The sequence below is a fragment of the Protopterus annectens genome, chromosome 2.part2, assembly GCF_019279795.1.
Source record: "Protopterus annectens isolate FY-2018-M chromosome 2.part2, PAN1.0, whole genome shotgun sequence".
NCBI classification, from domain to species: domain Eukaryota; kingdom Metazoa; phylum Chordata; order Ceratodontiformes; family Protopteridae; genus Protopterus; species Protopterus annectens.
Genome location: NC_056730.1, coordinates 825586849 through 825604579, shown reverse-complemented (window position 1 = coordinate 825604579; position 17731 = coordinate 825586849).

The window sequence follows — 17731 nt, the reverse complement described above, 5'->3', positions numbered from 1 at the left end:
GCTCTACTCTTTATTAGAAGGCAAGGCTTAAATAAATAAATAATAAATAAATAAATAGGGAACAAATCTCTAACTCTACTATTTAGCCCAGCTGAATCTGTTGTAGTTAACCCAAAGATCATAATAAGAAAGATGGGAAATGTGCCATTTTATTTTTCATATTTTCTTTTCATATTATACTCCTCAAATGTTTTGTGTGTGTGTGTGTGTGTGTGTGTGTGTGTGTGTGTGTGTGTGTGTGTCTGTGTGTGTGTGTGTTAGGGTCTGATTCCAAAACACTTGCTGTAAGTGTAAGCAACCATTTACACTGAGGGCAGGTCTTTTGGAATCTGGCTCCCCATGTAAGTGTGTTTGTAGATCGGTCTTACACCAAAGTAAGTCACTTACACTGAAAGCAGGCCTTTAGGAGTCAGAGCAGACTTAAACTGAGAGTAAGTCATTTGGAATATAGCCCAATGTATTTGTTTTTATGTTTACTTTTACACCACTGTCTAATACAACTTAATGCCATTAATTTACTTCATTTGCTAATTTGTACTGATTCATTTATTTTGAATATCTAGGAAGTTGTTTCTTTTTTTAGTCTGAATGAGAAAAAAATAAATGCAATTTTTTAATTAAGCGTAAGAGTACTTTGCCTTTAAAGAATTAGTTAATAATAGCACCAATGTTAAAGGACATAAAATATTTAGGTTTTATTTGCTGGGATTTGATTAAAAATTAGACTACATATGTATCAGGCAACTGGATAAGGATTAGGCAAACTATTAAAATTATATAGAAAAAATTATGGAGCCCCCTATTGTTTTTGTGTCTTGAGAAGATGTACAAAGCTCAACATTCAACTTTATGGAAAACCTGAAAAATAAATATCATGAAACATGTATTTTAAGACAGAATAAACAAATAATCAGTAAAAGGCCAATGGTGAAATGAATTCAATGAATACACAACTGTGCTTTCTAAAGTGGTAGACAATCCCACATAAAAACCTTTGTCTCTGGTAAATAGCATTGTATTGTGTTATATGACTATGAGTCAGTGTTTACATTTAATAGTTGTATGTGTTCTCATCCAGCATGTCTTCATTCAAAAAATCATTGTTGTATCATGACTACCAGTACTCATACGTGGCTGCTTATTCTGTATTAAAACTGGGTTCTCTAATAGTAAGATAAAACAACTGAGTTCTCTAATAGCAAGATAAAATGAACAGGTAGCAAGATTTTTAGACAAAGGTAGGATCAAATTACATAAAAATATGAAAACTGTGGGACCAATACATGCAGAAAAATGTTTTGGAGGAAGACTGAAATTCAAGAGAAGACAGAAATGGAACAAATTATGTAATGTTGCTTTGAATATATGATACATAACAATATATGCAATGTATAACTGTCTTTCGGCTTTTCCCGGTTAGGGGTTGTCCAGTCCGCTAATGATTGGCAGCAGATTTTTATGTACTGGCTTGCTGGGCCTAACGCACAACCTTCAATGAAGGAACGCCCATTCACGCATGTCGACACACGGAAGACGCTCTAACTGAGAATCGAACGTGCAACGTCTAACTGTGAGGCGACAACGCTACCGCAGCACCACCACCGCAGTTATATGCAATGTATAATATTTGTAAATGTGAACCTGTTAATATGGTTTCATTGCTTTTGCATAAATATAAGTTTGCCTATGTCCCCAGTAATATTTGAATAAAAGTGTTTAAAAAAAGATAAAAAAACAACCATACACCTATTTTCAGTTATTATGAGATTTTATTTTTTTTTCAACTGCTTTATCAGAAAAAGTTATGTTCCTCTTGACATTTTGGTCATGGCACAGGATAGTGTTACATGCAACGCACTCTGTGTAACAGCACGTGTAATTCTGCTCTGTAGTATTGTCTAAATTAACACGAGAACATCTCTGGCACTTCTATAATTAAACATTTATCATGCTACTGCAGCTGTGATTTTTCTTACGAGATATGTATGCTGCCACTCTCTTTTCTATCATCATTAGCTATGCATACTACTGACACTCTTCTTTGGTAGAATGATTTATTAAACTCTTTGTCAAATTATAATGCTTTGACTGCAACCATCTGAAAGACCAATGTACCTAAATAATGAGGCTTCTTAGAACTTTTAGTGCAAAGCAAATGGTATCTCTTAGTATTAAAAGTCTAGCCATGATAGTCTAGAAAGCAAATTAGATATGTTATGCATTTTCTAGGACAAAGCAGGTTATGCACCATTGTCAAAAGCACAAGCTTAAAATTAAGGACATACTGCCAAACCAACTTAATTTCTCAGAGTTGGCTAGCACCCATCACTTGTGGTTTGGCATTCACAATAATTGTAACATCCATATACTCACCATATGACGAATACAATAACAAACTTTGATCAAGTACAGATCAATGATAAAACAACTGCAGTAAAAAAATAAATAAATAAATAATCAAGCTGCTGTACTGTAGGGCAATGCACCCATAAGAAATTTCATGCAGAAGTGTTATCTCCAAATTTTCCTATCCAGAAATCCTTTCTTTGTATGAAATAGTTCTATCAGAAGGGAGAAACAGTCCCATATTTACCTTCACATATAATATGAAAAGTGTATTGGGAGAGAAGTTTAATCTTTTGTCTGCAGTTTGTAAAATCTTCTACATATATTAAGAAAATTCATTAAATTTGTCTATCACTAGTCTTTTCTTTACTGCTTATAACTTACATCTCGAATATGTGATCTTGTTTTGCTGCAACTAAAATTCTAGACTCTGGTATTCACTCTTTCATTACAAAAATATTCTAATGATCTCCGATAATCTACTGGTCCCTCTCAGATGTTTACCCATTACCACCAGAATAAAACTACATAGCAATCATACATAATTGCTTCAAAATCTCCCATTCACACATTTGCTGTAGAGAATAACACTAATGCATTACCCCCAGCTAGTTTAAGTAAATGGGATATTATACAATGACCCTCCCATTAATATTCCAAAATGTGCACACTGATTGGCCAGCGTGCCCATTGTAAATCCCATGATATACCAACGGAAAAGGTCCAGTCACCCAGACTTTTTTCCGTTGGTATAAAGTGTCCAAACGCTTTTTTTTTAAAAAAAAAAAAAAAAAAAAAACAGAGACTTTCTTTTCTCTATCGCTTTCATTTTAAAACATTGATGTACTGGGTATGGGTAGGAATGCAAGTCCCATAAACTTGCGCAATACATCAACACAAGGAAGCAGTATACCACCACCGGTGGAAGATCAGTAATGCGCTGTTATACAAATACATTATTTAAGAAAAGTAAGTTTTTTTTTTTCTTAAATAATGTCATTGTATAATAGCAATAACCAACTCCGTGGTTGTGGTATTTTGAAATTTACCCATGGTTGGCTTTATTTAATCACTTGGGCTTCGCCCTTATGATTAAGCCATGCCAACTGTGGGTAACTCTTCAATATACCACACCACGTCTTCGGTTATTGCTTAAATCACTCACTTCTGTTGTGTCTGGAATGATGAGGTTTGGATAGGTAGGCCTTTTATATCATATCTCTTATCAGCTGCCATCTAAATATGACTGCCACACAAATAATACTTAGGTTAAGTCAGCAGATATAGAGTATGTTGGCAGGAGGGATATACATGTGTCTGCTAATGAGTCACCATTTTCTAAATGTATACATTGTGATGAGGATGTGGAACTGATGTTTGTCATGACAAAAGATATATAGAGTTATAAGAGTACCAATCCTATTTTTAATTTTGAGTGCCTGGAGTCAGGATGTTTATGTCTGTATTTGCTTTTGTATGTGTGATTGAAACATTTTTAGAAAATGCAAGTAAAATAGAAATCCCATGGAATATTTATTTTTGTTCAGAGGAGATAGGCCTGCTGTGGTAAAAGACCCAAGCGTGGCGCAGAATTTTATTTCCTTTCTAAGTCTGGAAGGTAGTAGCACTGGAAAATGAGCATGGTGTATCATTTTTAACAACCAACAGACATAACATATTGCATTTGAAACTCCACGTGTGGGCTGAAATGTTAAGTAAAAATTATTCTTTCTGCAAACCAATGATTTTTAGAATATCTTTAAAGTCAAAATAGCATTCAGTAGCATTGTAAGCATTCTTCCAGAATAACTTAAATTAACATAATGGAATATTGTACTTGAGCTTAGAACTAAAGGATGATAGAAGATTATGCTTAAAAATAGAAACTGTACATTTAGTTATTACATATTGACTCTTGCAGATTTTTTTTTGGGGGGGGATCTACTGCAATTTAATCTTCCTGCCATTTTACCTTTATACTTCTCTCAGGATATTCACCAAATGGGTAACACCAGTGTTTCTCACCTAAGACTAGTGGGTATGCAGATTTACTCATATCCATACAATAATATCATGTTAGCAGGTGCCCTGTGAAGTTTAACTCTAGGATTCATTAACGAGTACAAGTCTCTCTGAAGCTAATTATGCTTAGCTGTCTGTGCATGATGGTCAGCAGTGCTAATCAAGTTGCAAGACTCCAACCTGCATTGCACATCGGGCAGTACCTGCTCCTGGCCAGAACACATGCTCATGGCCATGGCGAGGTGCAGCAGAGCTCCTGTAGACATTGTAATCACACATTTGGAAACAAGCCTAAGCTCAGGAAGCAGGAATAACAGTTAGTGCAACTTGGAATACATGAAAAGCAGGGGAAGCTTAATAAATAACAGTGTTGTGAAATTAATCAGGAACTAACAAAATAAGAATAAGGAAAAAAATCCAGAAATAATTGTGGACAACCAGGGGCATTTTTTAAAATGTTAGTATAATTAACATGAGGTGTTAACAGAGAGTGTGAATTAATATATATTGTCAGAAGTGAAAGAATTGTACACATCTAAGCAGTATCATTATTTATTTTCAAGTAAAATTCACCACCTTTCTCCAAAAGTCAGACATTATTACAAGGGATTAATAAGGACATAGGTAAAATTGGAGACAAATATAAGGACATCCCTGAAAGGGGAAAAAAAAAAAAAAAAAAAAAAGATACGGCAGAACACTGCATTCATTGCTGGTAGTAGACATGTAGAAAGTTCAGAAGGATTATCATGTATATTAGGACCTAAACCACAGGCAGTAAATGTTTCAAATGAATTAATTGTGATGTGTGCACACACATGCAGGTAACACTAATGATAACAGATAACAGATAACATTAATGGACTTTACTTAACTATTCCTTTAGCTACCTGTATACAATATGCAGGTGATTCCACACTAATCTGCACAGCTAAATCATCACCTGAACTGCAATCCCTAACTCAGAATGTATTTAACATAATAGAGTCATGGTTCCTAAAATGTTGTCTCCTCGTGAATCCCAACAAAACTAAGCTCCTGCTCTTTACTCCTACCCTTAAGACACTGCCAACAGATTTTTCTGTGACTTCTAATAATGGTACCCTCATATACCCTGACTCTACTACCAAACTCCTAGGCATTACTATTGACAATAATCTTACCTTTGACATCCATATTAATAACTCAATAAAAACAGTTAACAGAAAATTGGGATCATCATATAGGATCAAACCTTTCCGTACTCCTATAGCAAGAACTACTATTGCCCACACCTATCTTATCTCCACACTTCTGTACACCTCCCCTATATACACTAACCTGACAAAGAATAATCTTCTGAAACTAACTAGCTCCTATAATAATATTGCCAGATTTGCCACTGGTAATCCTTTCAGATCCCATCAGTGCCAGAATCTAAAACAGCTAGGATGGCTGGAACTACAAAATCCGATCAGTTTAACCAACTTACTATTGCCCATAAAATCCTCAACCAGCCTAATAATACCCCTATACTCACAAACCTCATAACCCCCTACAAAAATCTAAATACCTTACGCTCATCAAACAAACTACTTGTTAGCATAAGTAAGTCTAACAATATGGCAGGTAACTCTCTGTTCTCAAACACAGCTGGGAAAAGATGGAACCTGCTCCCTACTGAACTTACTTCTCTTCCTTCCTTACCCCTCTTCAAACAAAAACTTAAAATATTCCTTAGAACACACTGGCTATGCCCATGCAGTAACCCAGACTAAGCTACTACTCTTATACTAATATCTCCATAACCCTATTCTCTACTAACTTTTATGTTCCTAATTGCTTACATTGCAAGAAAGGTAAACCAGGAAAACATTTATGAATTCCTCTTGTCAAGAACTTGTCCTATATTGTGTATAAAGTTGTGTTATTTTTTGTTAGGGACTGCTTATGTGCTGAAATATCTGATATGTTCATCTTTATGGTCCCTTTAGTAACCTTATCCCATTGTTTAATAATTGTATTTGTCTTTGGAGCTTTTCTCCCCAGGCCTCTACTGTAAATGGACATATATCCAGTTAGACTAGCCTGGTCAACAGATGTAAAATAAATTTAAATAAAATAAAATAAATAAACACGTGTCTTAAAATGTTCCTGCCTTATATGTATTAAAGTAACAATGCAGGGGTAATGGGAAACTACTTAGATAAAACTTGTGGACAAATTAAGAGATATAAAGAAGACACATGGACATAATTACGCAGACAAGAAGTGATAGCAGAAATGATAATGACAGGAGTAACAGGAGCATGTACGTTGGGGGGATAGGAATTGGGATAGTTACTACATCTCAAATTGGTATGTGGTGCAAGCCTCAAGGACCTGTCACAGATGTGAACTTTCACTTTGAACAGTATATTTGCTGAAGATTATGCTGGAGTTTACTGGCACACATGCATAACTCTAACAGATGAAATGCAATTATATGGAAGATGTAGGACATGTCATGAGAAATATACTAAGAAGAAAATCCTGAAAAACACAAATTATGGAGAGGCAGTCTATTGATGTCAGGGTTGCTCGTCTACAAATGTTCCTGTATGCTTATGCACATGGTTAAATATGTGTGACAGTAAAACGACCCACAATAGCTAACACAGAGAAGTAATCACAACCAAAATGTTCCTGGTCTCAGTAATAGTGTAATGAAAACTGCAGCAGTCACTGTTTCAATGTATTATATATGTCAGGATGGTTAAGCATTTGTGGCTTACATGTGAAGCTCTTGCTGCTGCCACAAATACACAAGTTATTGCAATCTGACAAAGTACACCTCTGAAGACAGAATGCCATCATATCAGAGAACAATATGTTTCTCCAGCTGAGCAAGGAGCAACCTACCCTAATCCCTGGATCACTATGTGCAACATCCCTCATAAACATGTACAACACTACTATCAAGTAGGAAATGTTGAAACTGATAGGGGTTACATGCAACATGTACACAGTGGCTTGTAACAATGCTGGTGTCCTGTGGGCCGCTAGCACTGTTGCGCAGCCATTGACAGAGAAATACTTCTGGAGAAAAATTCTCAGAACTTTTTGCCACAAAACAACAAATGACAATAACTACACCACAACATTGATTCCATAATTTGTATTGTGTTCAACATCATGGAATGAAATACATCATTAGATTGGGCATACTCATATGGAAGTACAGCAGTTACTAAATGAACCTCAGCTATCTATCCAAAAACCATAACAGATTATGATAACACAACTCATATGACACTTTTTGACCACTATGTACCATGACATACATCAAGATTTCTGGAATGATCTATTCTAGCCTTTAAATACTGTAATGTAAACAAAATGAAAGGAATGCATCACTGGATAAGAACATATACAATGTACGTCAAGCTCCTCTTGACCTTTGCACTAGCTGAAGATGTCATTCAATACTTCATTTCACACTAATCAGACTACACACACAAATTTGAAGAGATAACCTGAGCATTGTGTTTAAATGCATATGGATTCCATTAAAAGGATTACACGATTTGACCTGTCTTTTCCCAATTGTAAAAGTATACAGTAAGTAAAATTGTAATTATCAATTGCTTTTGACGGGACAAAACTGAGTGTTAACAGTCTTTTACACACTCAGCAGTTACACCTTGACAGACTTAAACACCTGTCTGCTTGCATTCATATGTCATAGAGCTGTCAACCACTGGCACCACAGAGAGAACTGTATCTGAAGTCTCATGAAGCACACACTTGAAGGGACTACATCAGCAGTCTGTTGCAAAGGTCATGTCTCTGTTATAACATATTCTGAAGATCAACATGCTTTAACCCTGTTACTGTTCACAATAGTGTGTGTGTGCTTGCGTTTGTGTGTTTGAATGTCAGCGTTCATTGGATGAGCCAGCTGTTGATGACAATAAACAGATCATTAGTAGAGTTGTTAGAAATCACACGCACTCGAATGGATGAATTCAGATATGTGTTTGAAGCTGCATGCCTCATAAAATATATCTGAGTTATCAAAATGAGGTGGTCGTGTAACCGTTTGCCCTGTGCTAATTTACCCACATCACATCTATTGATGAACCCATTGATACACCATCCACATCATCTGATATAAATATATAACCACAGCAGGTGAGAATAGCTGGATTTGAACCACTAACTATTTTTTTCCACAATCAAAGGAAGTGTGTATTAACTGCTTCTGCCACTAAAGACTTTAAAATAAAGGTGTCAGAAAGTACACACTTCAAGATCTGACTTAAATATTGTTTCAGACTTCTTGGGTTCCCTTAAAATGTATTTTGGGGGATCAAAATAACCTACATGTGTCTGTTTATATGAGTATGAGCTATAGATATCGATATGGGTGACTCACACAAGTGGGTATGAGTCATCCATATCAATTGCTTAATGGAGTCCTGTCACTGTTGTTAAACACATATACATTTATTATGTATTGCAAGATTTAAACCCCCCAGCCTATCCAAGATCACCCCCTGTTGAGCATTGTATTAGTCAGCCATGCCTGAAGAGATGTCTTACTATACCTGTGAGATTGAACATATTTGAAAGTATGACCTCTTCACTGTGTCTCAAGGCAATTGTTTATATGCATACATACAAATATTTCAAGCATGGGCATTACTGCCCTTCTAGCTTGCCAGTATAGCAAAACACTTGCTCTCATAATAAATATCCAGACTTTTCTTAAAAATATCTAAACTAGTACTTGATTTTGGTAGTCTGTTCCATGCATCAGCTACTCTGTCAGAGAACCAATTAATACACTTCTTATTCCTGTAGAATCTTCTACACAGGTTATCTGATGATTCTCTAGTACTTTTTGATAACCCCAAACATTCCCAGAGGTAGTTGTCTATAAATGCCCTATATACCTGAAAAAGATCTCATCTTAAATATCTGTAAGAGACACTGTACAAGTTCAGATATTTTAGTCTTTCATAATAACTTACATTTTCACATCCATGGATACCCTTGGTATATTTCCATTGTACTCTTTCCAGTTTACTCATGCTTGTTTTCTTATAGGGTTTCCACATTGTTATTCCATATTCAAGTTTGGGTCTAGTGTAACTAACAAACAATGACTTCATTACTTTTGATTTCCTAGACTTTATAAATCATTAACCAATTGGTTGATATGATTAGAAAAACTCATAGCTGAATCTACGCAAATGCCCAGGTCCTTCAATGAGTCTACAGTTTCGGTCATTGTGTGCTGTATTAAATATTCAACTTTCAATTTATGCCTAACAAATCTCATATGCTTAATTTTTATATGTATTTGTCAGCATATTATTCTCCTTTGCCCAAATGGTTAATTTAGTCAAGTTATTTTGCAGACATGCCTTAACTGTAATGCAAGTAATCAGTTTACCCAGTTTCAGGTCATCTGCATATAGACTGTATGGCTTAAAAGTAGTGAAAAAGTTGTGTGAGACCTCTTTCTGAGTAAATATTTCCATAGAGGGGAACTGTATACACAAGATCTGTCATAAAAGTCACAAGTACCTAGCATTACAATCACACACAATCACACACACACACACACACACACACACACACACGCGCGCGCGCACACATGCATACACACACGCACACACGCACACACACACACACACACACACACACACACAGGCATACACACATGCATACACACACACACACACACACACACACACACACACACACACACACACACACACACACACACATACACGAGTATGCGCACACACGCGTGCACACACACACACACACACACACACACACACGCGTGCGCACACACACACACACACACACACACACACACACACACACACACACACACACACACACACACACAAACACACTACTATGTACTTGCCAGATCTGAAGACTGGTCTAAGTACACAATCTAGAGAACATATAATATCAACTACCAGCACCTTTGGAGAAGTCTTGCTATAAATGTGAGCCATAAAATATTTCAAGAGAACTCCAACAATTCCTTTCAAATCATTAAAAAGGTTTCATCTTACCTACCAATTTAGGTGTGCAATCTAGAGATCCATGTATTAACCACTCAATGCACAAAAGAAGTCTTACTACATATTCGAAGAGATGACCTTCACCATTGTATTGCAAACAGATTAGTGAGATAAAAGTGAATGACACTGTTGGGAGAATTTTCTCCTGGTATATATATATATATATATATATATATATATATATATATATATCCCCTGAGTAGAAGTGTACTCACCAGATCAGTTGGATATGCAAGTCCAAAATAGCACTATAGTCACACATACACTTATACTAGTTAGTAATTGCTGTACTTTAACACCTGCCTTAGAACGCAGTATTGAACAAAACACTTCTACTCTGCTTTAGCTGTATATTAAAAATTGAAATAAGACCGCAACTCTGTATCTTGTGAGTCAGACAGAAATTTTCCCACCCTCCCACCGTGTTTCTGTTGTGTTCTTAAACAGCGCTGTCTTTCTAGTCGCCTGCCCCTTATGTTAATTTGACCATATATTCTGTTTCCTCTCTGCTTTTACTGCCTCGTCTGAGTAAGCATGAAATTATAATTTTGTGAAATTGTTCCGCTTCAACTATTTAAATTTATTGGCCGTCCTACTGTATTCCATAGTACCAGAATACAAAAGTGCTAACCCCTTTCAATCTATCTTCCTCTTTTAAAAATATTGGCTCTCCACTAAAACTTACATTTTTAGACACGTTACCCACTTTTATATCTAACTGCTTAGTGCACACTGCAGTGTTTAGGTTAAATATTTTTTTTCATCTTACCTTTAAGCATCTATTGCAAGACCACCAGTTACTGGAGAGGCCACATCCAGCCTCTCAGTAGTCATCTTGGGATTAGTGCTTCTGTTTTTCCTGGTGAGAGAACGACTACAGTGCCATTATCTCCTGGAGACTGCTGATCCCCAGAAAGCCTGATAACTGCTTTATAGATGATAAATACAGTTTTCAGTAGTACACATGCTGAACCCATCACACACAATTCAAAGCAGACATATAGACCCATATATACTGAAGCACTTACATGTAACCTTCCTAAACCACAAAGACCTCCTAGGCAAAGTGCACATAAGAAATACCCTCAGCAGCCCCAAACGCACTCTTTCAAAACAACACCCTCATCAACACATGGAGCTACATCTCATGGAGCCTCTCCTTTAAGACCATAAGGCAAATCACTACACAATCCAACATTCTAGTCATTGGGACTCCATTATGAGGCACACTGATGTCCCTCTCTCCAGGCTGAGTAAGGAGAAAGTTACGGTCATTTGCTTATCAGGGGCTAGGATCCACTACATTATGTCTGCACTCAGGTCACTGGATCACAATTACCAGTATGACTCAGTCATAGTCCATGTGGGAGTAAAGGACCTGAGACGTACCTTGTAGAGTATATGAAGAGAGGCATCCTAGAGCTTTTGGAATATGTGTCTCAGGCTGGTATGACGCTAGCATTGAGCAGCATTTTACCTTCTCCAAGGATGATGCCACAATACGAACAAAACGTGATTGATTTTAATAATTGGTTTAGTTTCTGGCGTCATTCTAAAGGGGTGCGATATTTTTCAGCATGGAAGGAGTTGGTCAACACACTACATTGCTTTGCCAGGGATGCTCTGCACCTCTCCTCTCTAGCCTTTCAGATATTTGCTAAAATATTGTCTTCCCCCATAGTGCCTTTTTTAGGCAATGCCAAACTCAAAGTACTTCTGACATAGCAAATCAAAACCAAGAAATTCTAAAGGTATTACTGCTCAATGAAAGGAGCCTAAACAAAAAACTCCACTCCCTGGAAGCTCTCTTTACCCTAGAGGATGCTGATGTCTGTGCAGTTTCAGAGATGTGGTTTAAAACTGCGGACAGCGCACCAACAGTGCAGGGTTATAATGCCTTACACACATTTAGACCAGCTACTTCAGAGGTAGGGACTAAAGGTAGAGGTATCTCTGTTTACATCAAAAATAAATATACTTCAAGGCTAGTGAAACAAGACAAGGCACTTGAGCTACTCCATGTTCAAGTCACTATAGGTAAAATCCAATACCACTTCCTTGCAAGCTATAGGCCCCCCTCTATGACTCAGGAAACCAATACCATGTAATTAAACTTATTAGAAACACTAACTATCCAACCCAATACCATATTCATTGGTGACTTTAATTACCCCACTATTAACTGGAAATCCTATGCAATATTAAACATACATGCACAGAGATTCCTGGATTTTGTAAACACAAACTCGCTGGACCAGATAATCAATACACGAACTAGGGGTGCAACCATACTGGATCTGGTCCTCACTAATATGGGAGTGTGTTGCACACCCCCTACTGTAATACCTTCCCTGGTAAGGTCAGACCACAAAATGGTCTCCTTTGAAGTAAAAATAAAACCTGGACCCCCAGCTAAACCGGGAATATTAAGAAACTATTCTAAGGCTAACCTCTTGCTATTAAGTGGGAACCTGGCAAACTTTCAAGCCTGTATAAACCCTGAGAACACTTCTGCCTATGAAGAAATGTTCACAGAAACCCTATACAAACATGTTAAAATCTGCATAGAGGCAGCTGTACCCACCAAGAAAAAGTACAGAATTAACTCAAAAAACAAGCCACCCTGGTGGAATCACAAAATCAATCGGATGTATAACAGGAGGAAGAAAATCATGGCAAAATTAGGAGGTACAGCACACAGCAGGATAAAAGCACTCTCATTAAACTAAGCAAACAACCTAGAGGACAAATAAAGTTTACCAAAGCCAAATTTAAGGTAAGTTTGGCCTTCCAGGCTAAGGACAACCACAAAGCATTCTTTATCTATCTCCACAACCTCAAAGCCAATACACAATTGTGTGCTGAGCTCATTCTAAATGGAGCCACCTATACTGAGCCAGAAGATATAGCAAACATCCTGGCTGATAAATTCAGCTCCAGCTTTACTACTCTCTCCCCCTCAACCTTCCCTCAGGAAATATCATCAAGTATAACTCCCCTACTATCACTAGGGAACAGGTCCTTAATGCTCTCTCTAAGACCAAGAACACTGCATCAATGGGCCCAGACAATATCTCAGGATGTCTTCTAAATAGCATGAAACATTACCTATCAGGGCCTCTGGAATTACAATTTAACTGTAGCCTCCAAACAGGCTTCATGCCTCATGAATGGAGAAAGGCAACAGTCATCCCCCTGCACAAAGGTGGGCCATTTACAGACCCTGGAAACTACAGACCCACTATTCCCACTAGTCTTATATGTAAAGCCATGTAAAAAAATAATCATGAAGATGATCAACATAAATATAGTAAACCTCCAGAAACTGGACCCAAACCAGTTTGGTTTTGTAAAGGGCAGATCATGGCTACTTAACCTGGTGGACTTCTTTGAGAAGGTCACCAAAGCAATGAATGAGGGGGAAAATCATTCACACTGCCTACCTTGATCTGGCCCAGGCATTTGACACAATACTCCAGTCAGGCATTGTTAACAAACTCAAGAGGTTAGGTACAAACCCATGTCACTCGGTGGATAACCAGCTGGCTCACAGACAGGACCCAGGAAGTTAGAATTGGAGAGTCCACCTCTACAAAGAGGCCAGTCACAAGTAAAGTCCCTCAGGGATCAGTCCTTGGACTGCACTTTTTTTTGGCATTTACTTCTCAGAAGTCAATGCCAATGTCATTGGTCTGTGGCTGACCAAATTTGCAGATGATTGCAAATTAGGAGTTGTCTGAATCTCACACAGACACAAATGTTCTCCAGGAGGGGCTGACACAGACAAACAACTGGTGTCAAAGTAATAGACCAAAACTAAATGCCAAGAAATGCATAATAGTATCCTTTGGGAAGGCATCCATTCCTGGTAACTATCATATTGACAACACACACCTTACAGCTGACACAGTAGTCAGACACTTAGGGACACACATAGATAATAATCATCAGATCTATCGTTGAGTACAATGCCCCCTTTAGTATGTACCTAACCAGGTGTATCCAACAACTGGAATATCCACAGAGGTTCCTCACTAAAAGAATACAGAACATAAGTAATATGTCCTATGCAGACTGCCTCAAGGCCCTATCCCTGTATTCTGTCTCCTACAGGCTTTTGAGGGGAGATCTATGCCTGGCATATAGGGCATTGTCAGACCCCACTCTGATGGACCTCCTGCATATCCACAAAACAAACAGTACAAGAATTACCTATTCTAAAGACTTAAACCTTGCTTGTGATATAAATAGGACCTGCTGGAGAGATAGGTATGTATCCCAGAGACTATCATGTCTATAGAACAGGCTCCCCATCCATGTGTAGCAGAGTTCCTCCCTAATCCAATTCAAGTGCAACTTGAACAATTGGATGGGAAACCAGAAATTCATCCCTTGTTTGGCAACTATGTCTCTGATGCAAACAGGCAACCTGTAAATGGTTCATCTCCCAGGTCCATGCTTACTCTTATCAAGGGTATCAGAACTTTTCAGAGATTTGGGATGCATGTCTAGGCTTAAAAAGGCCCTTGTGGTTGTTAGCCTAGTAAACATCTATGAACCTATGAACATTGTATAAACAACCAATGCCACAGGATAAGACTTATGCAGGACAGCACATAGCTGCAGTGTAAATTACATGTTTGGGTGAATAGGAATGTGTTTTGACAGGCAGACAAAATAGTAATGTGTTGATCAGAAATCAATGCATACTGCTGAAATAACTCATACATCACTTCATTCATAGACATTGTAGTGTGAATGATATCCATATGTGTCACATTAAGGTGTATTGACCATTCATATGATGGATGATGAGCACAGTTATCAACCAGTGATGTGTCATCCATGCATTCCTGAGTGTTTATCTCAAAATCATTGCATGAAGTTCTCATTTAGTTTGTGTACCATTGTGCAGACTTTGTGATGTGTATAGATTGTACAATGTAACAAGAAGACATACATGTCAAACATATAAAAGTACACTCATTACTACTACTCAGCAACTATGCAACTATGTGTCCAAAGGTCCTTCTTCACTGGTACACGTTTGGTAGGGTAATGTGCGTCAGTGGAAAATCATTTATATTATGTACTAAGTAGACAGCCAATAAGCCTTTAACAAGTAATAGTAGCTATTGCCATTCATTACTTCCTGTCAAAATCCCTTAGTGAAACTCATTGCCGACAAGTTCATTTGCACAACTGATGGCAAAATGTTAGCATACGCATAACTACTTTTTTCAATTTTTAAACATAGAACAGGAAATAGTAGTGGTTTATGGTGTTGCATGCCATGCATAACACAACTAAGGAGTACAAGCATATAGACATTTCTGATTCCGAGTCATTTCATAACATGCATTTGTATGTAGTTTTAATGTCTTCTGTGTCATCATATACACATGTCACTATCATTACAATTAGGTGCTCATATTATGGATATTACAGTGGCATATCTCTTCATGTTCCACAGATTTGCTGAATGTCCACACGTTTAAGGTTTGATGTTGTTGTGTTCTTTGTACAGTTTGTGCTTTCTAGCAAAATGATAACATACATCTATGTCCCAGACTTCAAATCGTTCAGAAAATACATGCTACTGCAAAACGTTTTATTATAGTAACTTCTTAAGTGCATAGTAGCAATAATTGTAATTTGTTCCTATTCTTCAGCCTTTGTACCCTCATTGTATTTCACTATGTCCAGATGTCTTGCACTTAGATGTGAAAAGGTATGCATTAGGGTGGGATATTGGTATGCTAATTATGCAGGATATTTGTCTTGGGCTGACATATCTATGCAATACTGCAGAAGTGAAAACGTTATTTGGAAGAAAAACAGAACTGAAGTTTGACATATTGCTGGATTCGAAGAACTGCTAATCCACATCAACATTCTGTAGCTCGGAGGATTATCTGACCAAACCACAGAGCAGGTCATATTTCAGGTAGTAAAACTCACAAAATTGAAGGGACAATGAGCAAAGTATGAAGCAATGGAGTACATATGCATCAGACATCATTAGAGTAATGAGAACTGAAACATCCTGTGTGGTGTATATTAAATCCCACAGCCTGTTAAACATGTGAGAAGAACTGCATCCTCATAGTGATATCAATGTTCCATTCTGTCACACAGCAGGGCTAAGCACAGCTTTACTGAGCATGAAGGTAAAATCTTCAGGGTGTAACCTGTCAATTTACTGTCTGTATCAGAGTGTTATGCCAATTGTCATGCAAATGCTAAGAACAAAAATAGAGAGTTTGGTTTATGGTCATATCTAGCCATGTGTGTGTGTGTGTGTGTGAGTGTGTGTGTGTGTGTGTGTGTGTGTGTGTGTGTGTGTGTGTGTGTGTGTGTGTGTGTGTGCGTGTGTGCGTGTGTGTGCATCTTGTGTGTGTGTGTGTGTGTGTGTGTGTGCATGTGTGTGTTTTTGTGTGTGTGAATCTATTTTTTGCCCAGACTAAAGGTTTAAAAAGGGGTGGATAAGACAGTGGTGAAAATGGGGAGCAAAAAGAGGGTAGACCACTGGCGTAAGAATAAAGGAATGTGCAGGATGGTGGTGGGAGAGCATCACAGCTATCTACCTCTTTATAATCTAACAGTGCCCTCCTATGAATAAGTTGAGGAATTTGGATTAGTCACCACATCAAGGGTGTGTGACAATAATTTAATAATGTCATGTGGCCATGCACATACATAAGCAATGTGGAGACCTATATATGGGACATATTTTTTGGGAAATGGAAGGTCACCATTTTCTTTTTTTTTTTTTTGAGAGAGAGTCGAATGGTGTGGATGTTGTTAGGAATAAAATGGTAAATAGGAAGGGTAAGTTAGGTAGCAGGTGAAGACATGCAGGACGTACAAGACAGAGATAGATGGTGATGGATACAAAGGTTGGAGGACACCATGATTGGGGACAAGTATGGAACTTCAAAGGCACATACTCAGCCAGGATGAGTACAGCGAGATTCTAGTTCTACCCCCTCTACATTTTCTTCACTGTTTCCTGCCCCAGAAACCTTGGCCCCTGCCAGATGGGGCATCATGCTGGCTGTTCAGTGCAGGGTTTGTTCCAGTCTTTCGATGCAGACATCGAACTCATTATCTCTTTGAACAGCCATGTCAGCTCTGGATGGGTACCACTGTGCCAGTCCCTGGGCAGAACTATATGATGCTCTTGGAACAGGCAGTGTAGCAGTTTGGGCATTTGGGAGGCAATGCTGCAAGAACATGACCCAGAAGTATTGGTTGTCTTTGCTGCCTGCATTGTGCCAATGCAGCCACCTGTG